This window comes from Anolis carolinensis, chromosome 1 (genome assembly GCF_035594765.1).
Source record: "Anolis carolinensis isolate JA03-04 chromosome 1, rAnoCar3.1.pri, whole genome shotgun sequence".
Lineage (NCBI taxonomy): Eukaryota > Metazoa > Chordata > Lepidosauria > Squamata > Dactyloidae > Anolis > Anolis carolinensis.
Genome location: NC_085841.1, coordinates 125493857 through 125515902, shown reverse-complemented (window position 1 = coordinate 125515902; position 22046 = coordinate 125493857). Strand labels below are relative to the sequence as shown.

The 22046-nt window shown below is 38.2% G+C and overlaps 1 protein-coding gene across 5 annotated transcripts in view; it reads left to right on the top strand.

Annotated features, from left to right (window-relative positions):
* adgrb3 (adhesion G protein-coupled receptor B3) overlaps window positions 1-22046 on the top strand; it is a 678053-nt gene that overhangs the window by 24269 nt on the left and 631738 nt on the right. The gene's annotated exons all lie outside the window — the stretch shown is intronic.

Sequence of the window (22046 nt, the reverse complement as noted above, 5' to 3'; positions counted from 1 at the left end):
TTATTCGTTGAAAGCATGGGCACATAGCCATGTTTGGTCCAAAGCAACCTCCCCTGGGGTGGGGGGGGGGAGAGAGAGAGAGATGATTAGGGGAGTATTCTGCATATAAAACACTAGCTGTGCCTGGCCACGCTTTGCTGTGGCAAAGTGGTGGTGGTATTGGTTAAAAATTGTTGTGTAATTTTTATTTGACGTTAATTGCATTTTTATTAATTTTATTGTAAGTTATATTTTTATTTATTATATTTTATTATTTTCTTGTATTATTTTTAGTTATTTTCTGTTATTATAGTATTTTATTGTATTAATTTTTTAGTGTTTTTTATTATTTTTTATTGGGTTGCTAGGAGACCAAGTTGGAGGAGATTAGCCTTTTAACTGGCAGCAATTGGATAAAAGCAATTATTCCTCTCTCTCTAATTAGGACTTTATTTTTCTTTTCTTTTTGTTGTATCAACCTAGAGGCGTGGATGATGGGTTGTGTTGTCAAATTTCGAGGTTGGGGGGCCTGTAGTTTTGTTGTTTTGTGGGTCGCCGTGATGCCATCACTCTTTTATATATATAGATTTAGCTTCAGGAGACAAATGATATGAAATAGATTTTCAATGTAGTTGTAAAACGTGATTATCTTATGCAGTGTTATAAAACAAGCCATTTTACTTCATTTGTATCAACACATGCTCACAGAAATAAGGTGCATCTAATATCTGATTTGGAGATTAATTTTACAGGGGCCCTGGGGAAGGTATCGAAGTCTGCAATTCTGTGAATACTCACCTGGGACTAGTCTAAATGAATATAGTGGCATGATACTAATAAGTTAGTGTGAACAAGACATAGTTGTGCTGTTCATCTGCTACGTCTATATGCTTCCATCTTTTGCATGCTCATCAAAAAGTAAAAGAACATTTACTATACAATCTCTGTTTTTCATTCAATGTGTTATGAGACACTACAAGGTACAATCTTTAACACACTTGGTGTACACATTTTTCTGTTTTCATGTTATTAACTGAAATGGTATCCTCTCAAACTCTGGCTATGGGATACATTGCAGAGAACTAAAAACAAATTTGAAAGACATGTTACAAGTAGTAACAGAACTTTGTTGATAATTTTGGGATCCTGTTTCTAACTTCTGGCAAACCTAAAATGACCATTTCACAGGTAATTCTTGACAATAAAATCAATTGAGGTTACCCTTGCCTTCCTCTGAGGTTGAAATTTTTTAATTTGCCCAAGGCCACCCAATAGGTTTCCTTGGCTAAGCAGAGATTTGAACCCTGGTCTCCCAGTGTCTTATTCCAGCATTCAAACCATATGCAATATACATACATTGAATCAAAACTATCGAATTAATGTGTTGTTGAAGGCTTTTACAGCCGGTATCACTGGAGTTGTGACGCCTCTAGGCTGCGCGAGCACTGGAAACCAGACACGGAGGCCAATAAACAATCTAATATCTTTATTAAAGCAATAAAGGAGTCAAACAAAATAAGCAGAGTATATAGTCCAGCAATAGTCCTTTTAGGAAAGGTAAAAAATAGTCCAATAATATAAAGTTAGATGTCCAGTATTAGAGTTCAAATCCAATAACCGAAACACACTCAAACTTCCAAGCAGTTTGAGTGGGGAATAAAGCAAGGTCTTTCAAAGAGTTCCAGGTTCAATGTCCAAGGCTGGGATAACAAGGCAAGGCAAGGTTGGTCGTGGTGGAACTGATCTGCAGTCCAGACTTGACAGGGAGCCAAGAAGCAACGCGCGGTCTACTCAAGAGTAGCGCGCCGTAGTAACTAGAGTAGATGTTAACCTTCCAACTGACACGTTGACGCCGCGCTGGCTAGCCTGTGCGCAGAACTTTTATGGGACTTCAAATCTCCCCTCAAACCAGGTGCCTGAACACTTTTTCCCAAGGGAAACGGACTGAAGACAACAACTTGCCAGATGCAACCCTCCCTGGAAACTCTCAAGGGAATCGGTTTAATTAGCGTCCTCTCTCTCCGCTAATCTCACGCTTCTCCGATTCTCCTTCTCAGAGTTAAATGTTTTCAGAAACAATCTCCTATCAAAAGGAGCACTGTCCGGGGAACCAGGCTCTGTTTCAAGGGCTTTCGTAATTAGCTTTGGGCTCAAAATGTCAACAGGGAACATCTGGAAGGGAGCAGAATCTTGCTGAGGCGGCACAAACCCCATATTGTCAGGACCCAGGCTACAGAGCACCAATAACCATGCGCAGAGGCCAGATTCTATCTAATATCTTTATTAAAGGAATATATAAAGTCAATAAAAACAAGTGAAGAATATAGTTCAGAAGTAGACCTTTCAGGAAAGGTCAAATATAGTCCAGGAAAACAATGTCCAATATGTGATATTAGAGTCCAAAGTTATAATCCAATAACCGAAACACACACTTTGCCAAGCAAAGTGTGGGGAAATGACAGGGTCCTTTAGTCCAATGGAGCTTGACAACAAGGCTGGAAGCAAACTAGATTCTTGGCAAACAAGACTTGATACGAGGCAACAAGAGGCAAGAAGCAAGAACGAGGTCCGTGGCGAGATCCGGGAACAAGGCAGGCTTGGAACTAGAACAAGGTCCGTGGCAAGGTCCTGGAAACAAGGAACTGGAGTAGCGTAGTCCACACACGATCTCACTCCTGAAGCTGACGAATTGACTCCGCAAGGATTCCCTTGCGGGTAAACACCTATATAGGATCTCGTTTTCCTGCCAAGGAACACTTTCCCTGGGGAACAAGAAGTGAAACCCAGACTGTGTCCAGATGCATGACTCCTTAAGATTTCCCAAGGGAAACAGGCTTAATCAGCTAATTGTCTGGCAGCGATTCTGGCGCTTCGGCGATTCGCCTCCCTAGCGCCTCTATCTCGATTATAATTATCCCGGCGAGAGAACGGGGGAGATTTCTGCTCAAGGCTTGTTTGGCTGACTTCTTGTGGGCAAACATCTTGCAGGTGCAGGGGCTCCAATTCTGGCTGAAACGGTGGGAAACCCAAGTTTTCCTCTTCGTCTGCCACAATAATACTAGGAAGGGGACTACATGGCCCATGAGACATCACACATATCCTCTTCAGTCTCATCCATAATGGCTGCGGGGTCATGACTCGAGGGTCCCTGAGACATCACAGGAGTGTTGTATGGTTTCAGGCTGTGTGGCTGTGTTCTAGCAAACTATTCTCCTGATGTTTCGCCTGCATCTGTGAATAGCGTCTTTGGAGGATCTGAGGAACATAGAGTTCAAAAGAACCCCAAAGAAAGTCCTTTCTGAAATATATTTGGGATAAGTCTCAATTAGACATGACCAGATTTTTTTAATATATGTGTTTTTAGGAGTTGATTATGTTGGGGAGGATGATGATGATGATCATAGCTTTATTTATATCTTGCTCCCTCTCCCCACAGGGATTCGGAGTGGTTAACTGCAATGTAAAATCATAAAATATATAATAAAACAAATATTTCAAATTAAATACACAACCAACAATAACCAATTACAAAAATTAATCAAACCATAATAGAAAAAAAAGACATCATACATGAAAACATCATCATCCCATTGACCAGTCTGTGTACACGAATATCTGTGTGGATACCTATTGTGAAAAAAACAACATCAGAGCAGCGGAGGGGGGGGGGGACCAATCCATGATACCCAATAGGATATTCTGGGATCATACAGAGTCCATACCTTTTCCTACCACCCAACATAATATGGAATCATAGAATTAGAAGATACCACATGGGCACTGCCATGCAGGAAAAGCACAACCAATGTACCCCTGACAGGTGGTCTGCTGCAACAGAAATCCCTCCCTCCATACCTCAAAAACTGGACCTCTCTTTCCAAGAGATATTTTACTCCTAATTCCACTGAGATTAGTAGCTCCACTATCTTCTTAGATTTAGAGTCTTGATCAAAACTCTCTCAGGTGTTCAGAAAGAAACCTTATACCATAGCCGATAGAGTAGCATAGGTATGTTTTTATCCACACCTTTGTTACATCTTCCTCAACCTGGTACCCTCCATAAGAAGGCAGTACATGTTGCATCTACACTATAGAAGGCACCTTAACTGCCAAGGTCCAATGCTATGCTTTGGTGAAGCATCAATAATCTTTGGTAGAGAAGGCTAAAGACGTAAAGCCCCCAAGATTCCACACCATTGAATCATGGCAGTTAAAGTGGTGTCAAACTGCATCAGTTCTACAGTGTCGATGCACCTGTAGTCCAATAAATTTGAAAAATAACAGGTTGGTAGATGCTGCCTGAAGTCTATCAGGTAATTTCCTATAGAAGTTTTAAATGTTAGCTTTCCTTTTCAGTACCAGGCTCATTTTGGGAAATCTCAAGTGCTTCTGAATTAGGAATCAACTCTGTATTTACTTTTGCTATTGTTATAAGGAATCTTGGCCTAGACTCTGACTTTTTGTTTTTCCGTGTCAGGAGCAACCAGAGTTGCTTCTGGAGTGAGAGAATTGGCTGTCTGCAAGGACGTTGCCCAGGGGATGCCCGGATGTTTTGATGTTTTACCATCCTTGTGGGAGGCTTCTCTCATGTCCCCGCATGGAGCTGGAGCTTATAGAAGGAGCTCATCCGTGCTCTCTCCGGTTGGTATTCGAACCTGGCAGCTTTCAGGTCAGCAACCCAACCTTCAAGTCATGAGGCTTTTATCCCCTAGGCCACCGGAGGCTCCACCAGACTCTGACTAAAGAAATTACTATATAGTAATTTCTTTAGGCTCTTGTGTATGTGATATTGTTTAGCAAATTGAAGTGACAATAACAAAAGTATGTCAGTTTCAATTGTTTTACAAAGTAAGATGCAATAATAAACAGATCCACTGAACTCAATGGTTTTTACTTCTTAGTAGACATGTGAGAGGATCTCACTGTTAGGTTATGAAAGACGGCTATGTTTAGTGCACTAGATTACTGGAAATGGAGTGTTTTGACGCTTATGTTAGCATAGAGAAAATCAAGTGACAAGCAGAACAGCATACAAATTAGAGTAATAACATGGAGCTTACAGTTTGAACTCTGGGAACAAGGTACTTTACTCATCGATTTTAGCTTGTATAATTGTTTTTTTCATATAATGTCCATCCATTTGTCTTACTGCAGATGTTGCATTATGCCATAATCCATAATTAATTTTGGAGCAAGTGTTGTAGAATATTTGAAATTATATCCTTTATATGACCAACTGGGTTTTTAAATAGCTAGCCCCAGAACTACTAAGCAATCAACTAATTGCTTTGATTGGAACTATTCTGACTGTGTTACTGTACTGTCAATAGAAAACTGTTGTGTTGCTTTTTCTGGGAAATATCCTGTACAATTTTCTTCATAAAGATATAATTTTAAAAATGTTGTCAAAGACACCAAAACACATTTGGAAATTATCTAAAAGCGTCTAGCATTTCAAGCAGTTAAGTTGTTTAAATACACACACAAACATACACTTTGGATAGTACGATAGACTAAATGAAAATAGCAAAAGCCCTGATTATATAAATAAATCTGTAAATGGTTTTGTTTGTTCACTATAAAATTTAGTTAATAAAAAAACCAAGTGATATTATCACTGGCACATTTACTTCAAAGTGGGCTCTACTGATCCTTGTGAAAACTAGTTTTAATCATGTATCCAAAAACTTCTTTTGTTTTCCTGGCAGATGTTTTCATCTTCTGTACCAAACAAGTTTTTTGAATGATTTGCCATGAGCAAATATAGTTGGCTTGGACAACCTTAAGAAGACTTGTGCTGCAACACTCAGAAAAAGCCCACATAAAATCATTCTTACAGAATAATTTACATAATTCTAAATAAATTTCTATAAATGTTAGATATCAAATTAAGGCTGGCAAAATAATTAACTTACTAAATACATAAATAAGGGGGCAGTTTAAAAATATTTTATTATCCAAATTAATCATGATGGAATGCACTTGTAAAATTTATTTATTTATTTATTTATTTATTACATTTCTACCCCGCCCTTCTCACCCACAAAGGGGACTCAGGACGGCTTACAATATAAAATATACAGTGTTATATTTACACATATGTTTGAATTTATTGATTAATAGAAGAACTATTGTATTGTGGCAGACACTAGAGGAAATTCCAATGTACTACATTTATAAACTAGATGCAGTAATTGTAATTAAGTTAATACATATTAACATAACTGGAAGAAAAATAACTTTTTTGACTATTGAACTCCATTTCTAAGTTAACAAATATAGATAATAATTGGGTAAACATGGAAAGTCTAAATCATTTGTATGCTTTTAAAAAGGTATTGCATAAGTTTACATTTTGAAATACATAATTTGGTTGTGCGTAATGAACAATATTAAAATATATATACAACATTTTTGCAGGGATTAGCGGCAAAGGACTCTTGCAAAAATGGAAAAATGGTATTCAACATACATGAAAAAGAACCTATACCGGTGGTGTGACTGGGTCCAGTCATGTATGCATTCCCTTGTGTACTCACTCCCTCAGGCAGGGAGTAGGCAATGGGTTGAAGAGAGTGGGAAGGAGGAGGTGTTCAAGTTTCTGGGGCAGATGGAAGTAGTGCTACCACCATAGAGCAGTTACTGCAGATCCATCCCAATATCTTTGTCCTCCTCCCAAAATTGACACAATTCTTCCCATCCGTCCCAGCCCACTCAATCTCCCCTTCCTTTTCCCACTACATTCATTTGTCCCAGAGACCTTTACACTACCTGCCCTCTCTATATGTGCTCCCCACGTACCATCCCTTCCCATCGTCCTAATCCACATGCTGTTCTCATGCTCCCCATATTCCATCCCCTTCACCCCACCCACATGACTGCACAAGGGGGTGCACACATCTTATCTTCCCTCTTCATACACCCGATATCCCCCCCCCACACACACACCTGTTCAACTGAGTAAGTGCATGAGAAAATACACATGCATGCCCTCCTTCTTGGCCCTTCTCATATTCCATCTCTTTCCTGTATCCACTTCAGCAAGTAAATACACAAGGTATTTCACATATGTCCTCCTTCCTCATGCTTCCCATATCCCCCCTTACATACTCACCTACCTAAGTTAAAGTGGGAACAGGCATGCAGCCTGGCCCTGTCACTCCACCAATTGGATATCCTCTCTGTAACCACTAAATCAAACTATGACTAAGTCTGTCATAATTGGAACATAGCTGAAAATGAACACCAACATGATTGAAGTCTCTTAAAATGGTGTAGGACACCTGAGATGGCATCAAATAGTCAACGGATAATCAAATCTATGAAGGTTCAACCCACAAATATGAAAGGACAACTGTACTATGTCAGTCATGGGTGCAAATAGTTTCTGCACATTTACTCATTTCAGAGCTTATTAGTTTGACCTCATTTTAGAGGAATCTTGAATGTAATAAATAATGAGTCAGGAAGACATGAAGAACTGCATACAAAAGCATGATATCCATCATTGTGTGAAATACTTTCTGCAAAAAGGAAAAGCTATTGATCATAACATGACAGGCAAACATGAAGACATGATTGAATAGACTTGAAACATGATTGATTTAATGGCACTGAGTAAAAGTTTGATTCCGCAATAATTTACTGTTTCACTCTAAGTCGTAAAGTAGGCAAAATATATTAAGTAGAAACCTTGTTGTTGTTTTTGTTGTGTGCCTTCAAGTCATTTCTGACTTACTGTAACCCTAAGTTGAACCTATCACAGGGTTTTCTGAGGCTGAGAGAGGCAACTTGCCTAGGGTTACCCAGTGGGTTTCCATGACCAAGTGAGAATTCAAACCCTGGTCTCCAACACTCAGACCACAATGCCACACTGGCTCATAAAACAAAATTCACAATACAAATGGTTGAAACTATTAACTTTATGTATTTAAAATTATAAAACTTCAATCCTTATTTACTTTGCTCTCTAGTATCTCAAAGATTTTGAGATTTTGTTTTCCCTCTTTACATTTTATGGTTCATGACAAGAGGGAATTTATCAAATAGTAGTTAGAATGCAAGCCATGAAGTAAGGCTGCCTTAGCAGACTCTCTTTAGCCTAACTTCACTTAAGGGCTCCATCAAGCCAAGTCAGTGTATTTTCTCGTGTGATGCATTTTATTCTTACAATGTCACATTTAATTACTAGAAATAAAATGCAAACAATTAAGGGGAATAACTTATTGTACATAATGGAATGCTTACGGTTAGATACACACAAGTTTTGACTATAATTTCAGTTTGCTAAATAGTAATGAGAGGTTTTTTTTTTTTCTTTTCAGACATTACATATGTCATATGTCAGTAAATCGGGTAGCATTTCTATATTTCCTCATGAAAATCTTCTATACAGAAAATGGACTATTTGTAACTACTGATTAGATGAAATAAAAACAATGTTCTCTACTTGCCCCAGCGGATGATGGCATAACCAGAGATGAGTGCAGGCTGTTTATGGATGCAATACCTTTAAATATTTATTTGGATCATTGCTGATAAACAAGGAATCAAGTCTCCGAGATCAAGGCACAGTATACCAAAAATCAAAGGAAAAGCGATTAATTTGAGAGAAGATATAGCAACATTTAAGTCAACTTTGTTAAAAATGTCAGATGTAGACTCTTACATGCAAGATTTATGATGTACAAAAGTAGCCATTTTAAAGACCATATATTTTGGTTCTATTCATCCAGCAGACCACTAGTTAAAGCGTAATACACATTATTCAGGAAAACAGGCCGCTATCTGTTCCAACAAGGAGATTGCTAAAGATTCAAGAAAATATGGAAGAAGACTGATGCAGAAAAATTCAAATAGCTAAAGATAAGTCTGAGGAAAACAGAGTTAGGGGGGAAAGTGAAGCCTAAGCAGAATCAACAAAAAGTAAAATCAAAATGAGAAAAGAGAATGTCTATATAGCAGGGCTGAGCTGTTTTTTGATCCACCGATTCTCTCTTTTTAAATGTTCCTGTCTTCTAATTGGTCACTTACTTTCTTTCTAGTTAAAATGCGATTTTGTTTGGGAGACGGAAGATTAAGATTGAAGGGAGCACATTGCCCTACTTAAGTATTTTGCTTTCAGAAACAACATCCCTTTGCCTCGGGGTAAATAACATGATTGTGGGGTCTTATCAGGGTACTTTATGGGCATATAGCTATTGAATATCTGATGTTTTTAAGTAAAGTGAAAATCTCTTTATTCATCTATTGACTGGTAGCTGAGTCAACACTTGTCACCACAGTAGTCATTTATTTGAGCCACGAGGAGAGGTGGGTAAGAAATTAAATGATAATGATAACACTTGTGATGATTTGTGGTCTTGCTTATATCAGATCCATTGATTAGTGTGTGCTCACCTTTTCACCAGGAACCAATAAAAATGAATTGCTTCACTCAAACCCAATCAAACAGGAACCAATAAAACATTTAGTCCATTCCATAGACCCTTGTTCCTTGTCAGGCATGTAGCTGGGGGGGGGGGGGGCTTGAGGAGCTTCAGCCCCCCCCCCCCCAGAAATTCTCAGGGTGGCCCGTGAGAAGGCCTTACATTGATTATTTAAACTGTAATGTTTATTCATATCATGATCTGATCACCATGCTCAATATATCCCATATGCATGGGGGTATTGGGATAACGATACAAAAGGTTTGCTAGGGTAGACCCTCTTCCGCTCAGACTCAGCCCCCCCCGAACAAAAATCCCAGCCCCTCCTGAAACAAAATCCTAGCTACGGGCCTGTTCCTAGTATAATAATCCCCCTCCCCTGGACTTAACATAAATCTACCTCTGATTTGGTATTATCATCCATCTTCTTGTTGTTGTTGTACATGAATTATATATCTGTGTACATAGCGGAATTGAGATTATACTAAAAATGTATTATGTGTGAAAATGTGTGCTTTCCTTCTCTTTCTATATTATTCCATTTTTCTCATTCTGCCTTCTTCTCCATCACCCTTTTCTTTCTCTCTGTCTTTCTGTGTGGAGGGATGTCACAAACACAGATAAATTATAAAGCTAGAGTCACAAAGATGCACACATTTCAAAGCGATGGCTCTGTTAGGTCATTTCAGGATAAAAAAGGGGAGAGGAATCTGGTTCAGCTTCCATATTGTACTGTAGCAATTTGTCTGAGGCAATAGCCCACTGTCCACATAAGTATATGCTAAAGTAAATATTTTAGTTTAAAAGGTGCCATTGCTGTCCTTTTCTAATGTGACTTTCTATTTGAAACGAGATAGACACACATGCACACAAACAGGGAGAGTGTTTTAAAGGGCAAAGGCTTTCTCACATGTGATGTCTACCTGTGTATTCATAAAGAAAGGAAGAGAGGATAAGGAATAGGCAAGGATGATGATGGATGGTGGTAGATTACTAAGGAAAAGTACAATTAATCATCCTGGCAGCCAGCAGCTGCTCCCACTCCATAACCAAAGTATGGAACCAAAGTTGAAGTTTAGCAGAAATTTCAAAAGTAACCCAAAAACCCACAAAAGTATTTATGTAATTTCCTCTGTATATTTTGACGAAAAGGAGCCCCGGTGGCAAAGTGCGTTAAAGCACTGAGCTGGAGACCGAAAGGCCCCAGGTTCAATCCCCGGGAGCGGCGTGAGCAGCTGCTGTTAGCTCCAGCTCCTGCCAACCTAGCAGTTCGAAAACATGATAATGTGAGTAGATCAATAGGTACTGCTCCAGCGGGAAGGTAACAGTACTCCATGCAGTCATGCCAGCCATATGACCTTGGAGGTGTCTACGGACAATGCCGGCTCTTTGGCTTGGAAATAGAGATGAGCACCAACCCCCAGAGGCAGACATGACTGGACTTAACATCAGGGGAAAACCTAACCTAACCTAATTTTGACGAATGTATGCCCTTTCAGCACATTTGTGGATTTCTTGGACATGGATTCATCCAACTTCCCTTAGCTGTTACTGGATGACATCAGTGAAGGTCCAGTTGCTGCTAAGGTTTGTCAGACTTCTCTTCTTCCTGATTTTTAGTGGGGAAAAATGAGATGTTCTATTAGTAGAGCAAAAAGTATGTGTTTTAGGTAATTTGGAGAGAACTAGGATGAGACAGAGGCAGGAAACATCTAACTGGCTCACATCAGATTGTCTGCGGCTGGATCTGCCCTACCATATAATGCAGTTGCAAAATGCAGATTAACAGCATTGAACTGAATTATATGAGTCTACACTGCCATATACTCAATTTCAATGCAGTTAATCTGCATTCTGAAACTGTGTTATATGACAATGCAGATCCAGTCTAACATAAAGTGAGCTGACTCTTGAACAAACAGCGAAAACTGCTTACACGAGGTTCCTTGCACAAGCTCAGAAAATATATAATGGCTAGTGGCATCCTGAATTGAAGCTAACCAAATTTGTAGATTTAAATGAGTCTGAGTACAAACTGTGTCCAAAGTAAACATGTTTCAGAATGGGAAGGGGAGATGTATGACTCCTTTTCTAAAACTTACAGTGTGCAAAACAAGGGATGCAGCAGTATTGTTTTATCTGAGAGTGTTGGGTGAGGAGGAGCAAAGGAATTAATAGAAAGGATAAGAAGTCACATGTGTGTGAATAGAAAAGGAAAACTGGAACCTTCTCAACTTTCCTCCCTTACTGGATCTTTAAGGAAGAGTCATCTTGAAGAATAAGATTATCCTTAAGAGTTCGAGACCAGATTTTGGAACTGGCCTTTAAACTGGCATGTCCATCTTCCTACATTGTCTATCAGTTGTATTTCCACTATAGTTAGGGATGCCAAAAGAAACTATGTTTCTTCTCAAAGGTATCAGCAAAAAAATTCATAAGTTTTCTTCCTGTTGTGAGATCGTTTTCAAAAGCCACACAATTTTCAAAAGCTATTTGGGATTTGAAATTTATTCTGCAATAAAGAAATAAATATCTTACATCATTATTTTGTGCAGAAAACAGAAATATTAATTAATGGACAGAAAATGCTATAATTGGGTATTTATTCTGCTTAAAATGTGCATGTGGTTGAGTTGCATAAAAAACAGCATTTTCTGTGTGAAAAATATTATTTCAACATATATTTTCCCATTTCCAAGAATTCTAACTATGACACTATAACAGCTCTCCCAGAACAGAGATTACTATATAACTAGTTTTACGGTGAACATGTAATTATAGACATGTAATTCCACCATTTTTGTATTATACACATTAATATGCATATTATGTAAAATAGCCTACTTATGCCAATTCTGCTTATAAAATACTAGCTGTGCCCAGCCACGCGTTGCTGTGGCTTAGTCTGGTGGTGTTGGTCAGTCTACATTAGGTTGTATTGATGCTGTGACCTCCACCTTCTTTATACTCACATTAGTAGTAGTATTTGAAGTCTGTTACCTTCTTCAATTTTTGTGTTGATTGATAATTGCTTGAGATCCCTGTTGTCTTTGGTTTGTTGTTAGTTGTAATGTCTGATTCTGCTGAGTGCGGTTTATATTTTTATTGTGGTACAATAGTCTTTTTTTTGTTTTGCCTGTGTAGCTGTTTATTATTATTGTTGTTGTAGTGGTCATGAAGGTTGGATAAGTTAGATGCTGCTGTATTGTTTTTTGGAGGCCCAGTGTAGCACTGACTGGCCTCTCAGCCTCAGTGCCTGGCTGTTTCTTGCCTGTGATGGTGTTGATTCTTATTGTTGTTGTTGTTGTCATTGATATTATTGTAATTGTTTTTTTGGAGGCCAAGTGTGAATGTAGGGATTGGGGAGGTGGATGAGTTGTGTTGTCAAATTTTGTATTTGTTATCGTCACAATGCGTTGTTGTGAGTTTTGTGGGTCCAGATTGTGGTTTTGTGGTGTGGTTGTGTTGTTACAACTGAGAGGCAAGGCTTTTGTGTTGTGTTGCCAAGTTTTGTATTTCTGGGGCATTTAGTTGTGTGCTAAGTTTTGTATTTCTGGGGCGTTTAGTTGTATTGTTATAGTCATGATGCGTTGTTGTAAGTTTTGTGGGTCCAGTGTGGTTTTGTGGTGTGGTTGTGTTGTTACAACTGGGAGGCAAGGCTTTTGCGTTGTGTTGCCAAGTTTTGTATTTCTGGGGCGTTTAGTTGTGTTGTTATCGCATGATGCATTGTTGTGAGTTTTGTGGGTCTGGATTGTGGTTTTGTCGTGTGGTTGTGTTGTTGTAACCTGGAGGCAAGCCTTTTGCATTGTGTTGCCAAATTTCGTATTTCTGGGATGTTTAGTTTTGTTGTTATAGTCACTGCGCAAACAACTTTATCATTTTATATATATAGATTACTAATATAAAGTATAAGTTCTGTCTGAACTTTTGACTTTATGCCAGACCATATTCTCTTTCCTTTTTGACAGCAGCCGATGAGTCTGATTTCCAACATGGTTGGAGCTTTGGCTTTCCCCACTTTACATCTTCATCTGTGCTCCTCTCAGTTGCATTCCAATCAGCAGCTTTGCATGATAGTCCACTATGCCTTTTGTGCAATGCAGAGGGCTCTTTTTAACACAAACCTTCACTTTTTGTGCCAAGGCAGCCTTTGGAGACCTCTCATAGTGTTGCAGGTAATGACGACACTAGCTTCATTTCAGCACAGAATTAGACACACTTGAACCCACTGATTTCTAAGAATGTGTTGGACTGTGGCCATTCTGGGAGCAGAGATACCATTGTACTTTATCCCAAACTCTTATTTTTTTGGGCAATGGTTCATAACATTGTGTTGTTTGGTTTTCATTACTCAAAACAGTTATGACCATCACACTGTGAATTTTTTTGCCAGAAGTCTTCCTCCAAAAGAATGATGTGCTCATCTGGCCTAAAATGAAAACATCCTCTTTCTTTCTTATGGTTAGAATGCTGTGCAACTGAGAAAAGGGAACTGTATCACATTTTTTATGTCCACAAATCATCTCCTGCTGTCTTTGATGGCTCAACAAATGTTGCTTGTATTAAACAAATATCAAATAACTTCTGCACTATTGTCAATAGTTCCTGCTCATTTCTGTACAAGCCAAATGTGTTGGCTCAGAAAGATGATTACAAATCATGCATTTTAGACTTGTTCCTTCTGGCACATGGTAGCTGTTATGCACACAGAAAAATATTTCACTCTTATGCCCCTCCCTGATTATAAACAACATGTTAATAAAATCTGTTAATATTCTGCATCTATGAGACTTGAAATGCCTACAGCTAGATGAAATAATACATCAATAACCTTTACAAGTGATAAAATGCTCTGAATGAAAACAGTTACAGAAAAGCTTCACAGCAATTTAATTTTCTCTAAAGTATGCAAGTCAATAGCAAAACTGCAGAGTCAATACATTTTGGAAAAAAACATCTGCATCATTTTCAGAAATAAAAGGATTATACAACGTGCAGGTAAAATTATTGGAAGAAGTTTATATGTATGAGTCACACAGTAATGTATGGATTTACCTGTACTTAAAGCATAAACAAGCCATCATTAAAACTTTTTTGTTCTCTCTTATTTTTGTCATAATGCCATATTTTATTGAATCTAAGGAACCATTGAATGTAAGGGGTTTTTTTGAAGCTCCAATTTTAGGCAAAAACAGTTTTCTTTGAATTATTTTTAGAATTCCCTCTGCATCCACAATACCTTTATTTTTGTTTTAATGCTGCTGTATAGTAGTCTTTTCTGTAGGGTGAGGAGGGAGTTTGAAGAAATCTGCAAGTCATCTTGTCTGCATGAGTCATTTTTTTTACTAAGTCTATGGACCTGTTGGGGAGGCAGCAGAAGCAGGAGCTCAGCCAGAAAGTACATAGTCAAGGCTGCCACTAAGGCTGAGGACAAAATGGCAGGGCCTGACAAAAGCCATTGGGGCTAGAGCCCCTTCTCTGTGGTGATGGTGATGTGTAAAGTAAAAATACGGTTGGTGCTCATCTCCATTTCTAAGCCAAAGAGCCGGCGTTGTCTGTAGACACCTCCAAGGTCATGTGGCCAGCATGACTGCATGGAGCGCCGTTAATTTTCTATGTGCCCTTAAAAATGTTTGCTTAAAAATGTTTGGCAGAGGCCTTACTTCAGTGGTTTTCAACCTTCATAATGCCATGACCTCTTGAAACAGTTCTTCATGTTGTGATCCCCAACCATAACATTATTTTTGTTGCTACTTCATAACTGTAATTTTGCTACTGTTATGAATCCTAATGTAAATATCTGATATGCAGGATGCATTCAGTGGACCAAATTTGGCACAAATACCTGATATGCCAAAATTTGAATACTGGTGGGGTTGGGGGAGATTGATTTTGTCATTTAGAAGAATGTAGTTAATGGGATTTATAGTTCGCCTACAACCAAAGAGCATTCTGAACTCCACCAACAATGGAATTGAACCAAACATGGCACACAGAACTCCCATGACCAACAAAAAATACTGGAAGGGTTTGGTGGGCATTGACCTTGAGTTCTGAGGTTGTAGTTCACCCCCATCTAGTCTTCTCTGCCAAAGGGGTTCCTAAGACTATCAGAAATATGTCATCTGATGGTCTTTGGTGACCCCTCTGACACCCCCCTCGTGACCCCCCCCCGGGGTCCCTTAAATGTGAAAAGTGTGCCTTAGAGTCAATTAAGTACAGTATTTTCACTTTGCTTATATCACATTGAACATAGTTCATCTTACTGACATGACAAGTTGTACCTGTTGGTGTTATATGTTTTATTGAGGTAAAAAGGAAGAGCCCTTTATTGGATCCTGGCCTGTTTTTCTGCGCATGGAAATCTGCCTTTCATTTGTGAAAGGATATGTGATCCAGCAGAAGTTACCAATACAGGAAAGTTTAACTGATTTCACATTCACTTATAGAACCCAGCACTACTTTGCATACTGTTCTATAGTTCCCCAAAACCTTTGGAGCAGATTTTTGAGGAGGAGACAACATTCTACTTTCTACCATACAGCAAGAAGGCTATGCTAAAGCTCATGTAATTTTCTAAGGTAAAGGTAAAGGTTTCCCCTGACGCTAAGTCCAGTCATGTCTGACTCTGGCGTCTCTGATGTCTTTTCGTTCTGCGTTCCCCTGACTCCAACCAACTACTGCTGCGCTGCAATTACTCTGACCATCCACCATATGAGCCAAACCTAGCATGATCAATGGCAAGGGATTATGGGAATTGTATTCTAAAACCCAGCTAGAACCAAATATTTTAAAGTATGCCATACAAATAGATATAATGCATTTAAATCAGGATTTCTAAAAATGTGCATATAAAGAAGAACTGGCCAATTTTCAAAATCTTGAGGGCTAAATCTTAATGTCATTTGGAAACTGCACAAAATCCTAAGATCTACACCTCTAGCAGAAATACCACATCCCTGGTGTAAAATACCAATTCGTATTTTAATGGGGAAAATATGTAGAGGGCAAAACAAATCCACAACCATAGTTCCAATCTGCCATAACCTCGATATATCAGAGGTTATTATTTCAAAATACGTTGCATCTATTCAGAGCAATTCTTTTCCAACTCTAAAGCAGTATTTCCATCACTCATTCGACTTGTTTTTCAAACAGTAGTTCAACTGAATGAAAACACTTTCTGTTCCAGTCACCTGTATGAAAGCTCAGGGTGTTCAACAGAAGTCCAAATTTAGGCTGCTAGAATGAAAACAAATGATAACAAAGACAAAATAAAAACAAGATCTTGTGAACATCATAGGCCAATGCATCAATACCCTGAAATAGGCATTCCAAATGACATCAGTAGACTAGTCTAAATAGTTTCTTGACTTGTGCAAAACAAAAAAGGCAAGAAGATATCCATCATCCCAGATCTCAGTTATATTCATGACAGGAGAACCAATAGGTTAGTTGGTCTACTAGTGACCCATAACGTTGATGGTTCTCAGCCAGATTTGTATTTTATTATATTTATCCTTCCTTCTTCTATCAGACAACCAGAAGGCTTTTACGAGGAAATCCCTAGAGCTTCAGACTACAACTCTCTGCCTCCTCTTTGTCAGATCAGTACCACTGTTAATCCTGCAATCTTAATTGAGAAACTCTTTTTAATTGGGACACCTTTTGTCCTGGTAATAGGAATTGTAGATTAGCAAAAGATAACAAATTATTACCAGTGATGTTGTACAAAAATGGTGCTATATTAAGGTTTCTTTATTTAACTAAATAACATTGCTTCAAATATTTCTAGCCTGATCATCTGGTGAAAACCAGATGTGACTGTTGCATACAATTCTTTTTCTAAGCTCATGTGTAAAATGCACATTCTGAAAAATCACAGGATTAAGAGCACATAAAAACATAGAATCATAGAGTTGGAAGAAACCACATGGAGCATCTAGTCCAACCACCTGCCATGAACCCACAATCAAAGGGATATTGACTCAGCAGATCTCTTTTCTTTAAATGTGCCCATATATTGGTTGTCAACCCCTGTGATTCTCAATAGAGGTGTTATTAGTTGCCAGTGAAATTCCATTATATGACAGCATGAAAAGCAGCTTTCTCAGCATTGATATTTGCCAGTTCAAACAGGCCACCATGTGGTTTGAGAATTTGAAAGTACACAGTTTCAAACACCCATTGAAAACATTTACAGGCAATCCCCAAGTTTCGAACAAGATAGGTTCTGTAGGTTTGTTCTTAAGTTGAATTTGTATGTAAGTTTAATTTTTTGTAAGTGTAAGTCCAGCCAAATAAAGCACAGCAGACAAAGAATCAGTACAAGAAGACTGCACTACAAAATAAACCATTCAATGCCACACAATGCATAATAAATTAAAAATACAAATAATTAATATAAACAATTAATCATAACTATATATAGAAGACAAATCACTACAATACAAATCACAAACACAATAAATAGCAAGGTTAAAAGCCAGAACGGTAGATTTAAAAATGATTTTATAATAAATATAATAATAATATATTTTATTTTTATTCCGCTCAATTTCCCCTAGGGGACTGAGGGCGGATTACAGAACATATATATGCCAAGCATTCAATGCAGTTATACAATTAACAAGGACAGATAATACATAAACAGAGGTAAAGTCTTTTCCCATGTTTTCCATTTTCGGCATCTGGCAGCTGTGCTCAATTCCAGCCATGAGGGGTGGGGATGCTGTCACTCAATTTTCCAGCTTTGTCGAGCTTTGTTGTCATTAGACATCCTTCTAATCAACTCGCCGGCATTTTTATCTTCAACTGTACTTCTTAAGCATTTTTATTTTTAAGTAGATGATACTGAAATCAATGGTGCTTTTTCCATGCTAATATGTTAGGCATTGATGTGAGAGCAGATGAAATGGGAGGTACTGACATACATACAGAACTGGAATAAATCTTTCTGCTTCTAACTTTTACTGCAGAAATGAAATCATGTCACAATCTTAGAGAAGTTGAGCATACTTTATCTGGCATTCCACAATCTGAAATACTCCAAATATAAATGTGAGAAATAAATAAATATAAATGTGAGAAATAAATAAATAAATAAATAATAAAGTTCAAAATTGTCCACATGGGTGGCTGGATCAATGACCTCTTTGCTCTCCTTTGTTTCATGCACAAGGTATTAAAATATTATGCCTAAAATTTCCTTCAGGCTGTGTGTATAAGGTCTCTATGAAACATAAATGAATTTCAAGTTTAGACTTGGATCCCATCTCCAAGACTAAATACATACTGGGGATCAACTGAATACTCTCTTCCCTCTCACCTGAATTGACATGTGTAAAATTTCATGATTAGCCTTTGGAATTTGTTTCATTTCTTCTTACAAACATTTCTACCTAACTGTGAGGACAAAATTGTTACATTAAAATAAACTAAAGTTAGGCTTACTTTGTTGTGTTACCTTGTTCTTAGGGAAAGTGAAATTGCATGAGGTCCTCCAAGCTGTCATGGGTATACTATGCAATATGCTTCCTATTCCTATTTTCCCTAACTCTAGCTTTATTTCAGGTGATGTCAAACTAATTCTTTCTTCTGTGTGACAGCACTATGAGGCTTTTAAGTGTCCTGGCATGAAAAACTAATTGAAAGCATTTGTGTTAGAAAACAAAAACTAGTAACCGCTAGGCACCAGTTACAATCTGCAAGCCATGGATTGAATGCCATTACAGAAGTTTGTTATGAAACCTCATTTGTGCATGGCTGCAAAGACTGAATATTATATTCATTTTGGAGCAAAACATATTCATTTTTCCTTTTTCTAATTATGGGGATTTAGCATATGCTATTACATTATATTGGAGGAATGTTGCAAAGTAAATTTTATCAATTGTTTGTAAGGTGAGTGAGGAAATTGGAGAAGGGGATTCTACTCTTAAAAATACATATACAGTAGAGTCTCACTTATCCAACATAAACGGGCCGGCAGAACATTGGATAAGCAAAAATGTTGGATAATAAGGAGGAATTATGGAAAAGCCTATTAAACATCAAATTACGTTATGATTTTACAAATGAAGCACCAAAACATCATGTTTTACAACAAATAGATAGAAAAAGCAATTCAATACACAATAATGTCATGTAGTAATTACTGTATTTACTAATTTAGCACCAAAACTGCAATGTATTGAAAAATTGACTAAAAAAACATTGACTACTAAAAGGCGAACTGCATTGGATAATACAGTACACTGGATAAGCGAAGGTTGGATAAGTGAGACTTTACTGTATTACATTTCATATAAAATCCAAGGGGACCATCCATATAGGAGGGAAGGGATATGAGAATAGATGCAAGGAGAGAACTATAAGACAAATCAATTTATTTTGGACATGTTTCTCCACCAAAATTGAAAAATTGACTGTCCTTGAAGATATGTGACTCTTACGACCTCATCAGGCGGGGGTGAAATCAGCAACATTCACTGGTTCACCTTCGCTATTACGATGCTGCCTGCCAGCTTCCATCCCACAACACACTGCAACTTCTGGCTCCTTCATAAAGAGGAAGGCGAACTGGTGCATACTGCCATGACAGCAACACGGGTAGCTTCTTGTGTTACCTTGGATCAAGCGGGGGAAGCTGGGCAACAGATGCTTCCTGTGGGATGGGGACTCGAGTGAGTCAGGCAATTTGGGGTGTGGGGCAACGAGTTCCCCATGCCCCTTGAAGGACACTGCCGGAATTGCCACCATCTTTGGTAGCTCCAGCGGCCCTTAGATTGACCTCAGAATTAGATGGGAGGCCAGCTCATTTTTTCCGGCCCATATTAGTAGTGTCATATGAAAACATGGGCTTAGTTCTGTGTTTGACTACACTGGAGACCTACAGAAACTTTGCTACAGAGGAGCAGAATAACTCTCCTCCAATACAGGGCCCTCCCTCCAGGAAGCCTTAATGTAGGAGTATGTACAGCAGAGCTCTAGATATGATTTAAGCAACTCTGCCATAAAGACGTCAAAGTTGCTGGGAATAATATTGTTCCAGACTGGTCCTGGTATCCTGTGACGACTTATGCCTGTGTTTTGACTTCATCTCTTCAAATATTTCTACCTACTTGTTTTTCTGTCGTATTTCATGCTTGGGAAGAAAAAACAACTTTTTGTTGGAATTAAAAAAGGTGAAGAGATGTTCCAAAATTTGGAACTCCCTTTTGAGAGACCAGGGTAATGGGGAGATGGTCCATCATGGATGTTTGTGGCACTTGGAGCAGGGGAAGTTTCCCATGACAGGTGAATACAGGGGAGGCAGCATGTGGCAGAGACACTCCTTTCTACTAAGTAAAAAGACCACGTGATTATGCTCATATATCTTCCTGTATTCCACATTTTTTTCTAATTTGACCTTGGCAACAGCCTGATGATAAAAGAAAATGTTAACTTAGCATTAAGCCAAAAACATATCTGTTTGATCTTCTAGTCATTTGTGGATGCCTGGTGTGTGGGAAACACGTTCTGTAAGTTAAATACCTACATATCTGCTAACAGGTCCAGTAAGTGATTTCAGTTGTAGCTGGTCTTTTGATGTAGGCAGTAGCGTTGTACTTTGTAATATAGGTTCCCTATGTAGATACAACTGCTCAATGTGAGACTTTAAACATGGTATACATGGTCACTTGAAACACACAGTAGTGGTTAGTAGTATGTATATCCAAGACACAATATTAAAGAAGATTTTTCCCATGGGAAGAGGGTGAGATTTAGCTAAAGAAATAAGAGAGAGGGAGATTGTATGTATGCCTGTGTGTGTGTGCATGAGAGGACAGTGTGGAAGGAGAGGATTGTCAGAAGTGGGGTTGAATGACAAAGATAAAAAATGTGCATTTCTGTAACAGTAGAAAATATAGAGTGACAAGGAGCAGGAGATCATGCCTTTTCTTGCTTCCTCTCTTTGAAGAAGTCTATGAGGTCAATGTCAATAGCAGGAAATGCTCTCTCAGGAACAAATTATTTCAAATCCAAAGAGGCAACGAGGGGCTGACAGTTGCATTATACAGTATTCACTTTCTGCGTATAAATGCAAGATTAGTTTTCAAAGAGATATCCTTTAATATGTGTAAGAAGAAGGGATGTAAGCAAAATTGTTTTGTTTTTTAATGAAACATGTTATTTTGGGAGAAATTGGATTTTTGCTTCCTCATGACGTATGGGGGATTAGGTAACATAATTTTTGGGTGGCCAACAATTTTGAGGAACCAGGGTAATGGGGAGATGTGACCCTCCTTGGTCCATCATGGATGTTTGTGGCACTTGGACCAGGGGAAGTTTCCCATGATAGGTGAAGTATAGGTCATTTTCCAAAAATAAAAAGCTATAGGCATATGCTCATTATAACATCAGCAGAGTTTCTTCTGGTGGTGGAAATAAAGTTGAAACTAAATAACTCATATCTTTTTTTTTTTGTTTTTCATTGATAACTTTATCAATTCCATGCTCCCTCACTTAGGAAAATAATTCATTGTATCTATTAATGAAAATTGCCATCACTTAATATCTGTATACTGGTGTGAACCTGTTTTTAAAATACATATTCTAAATAGATATGGTTTTAAAAATTACTTTAATATTTCTGGT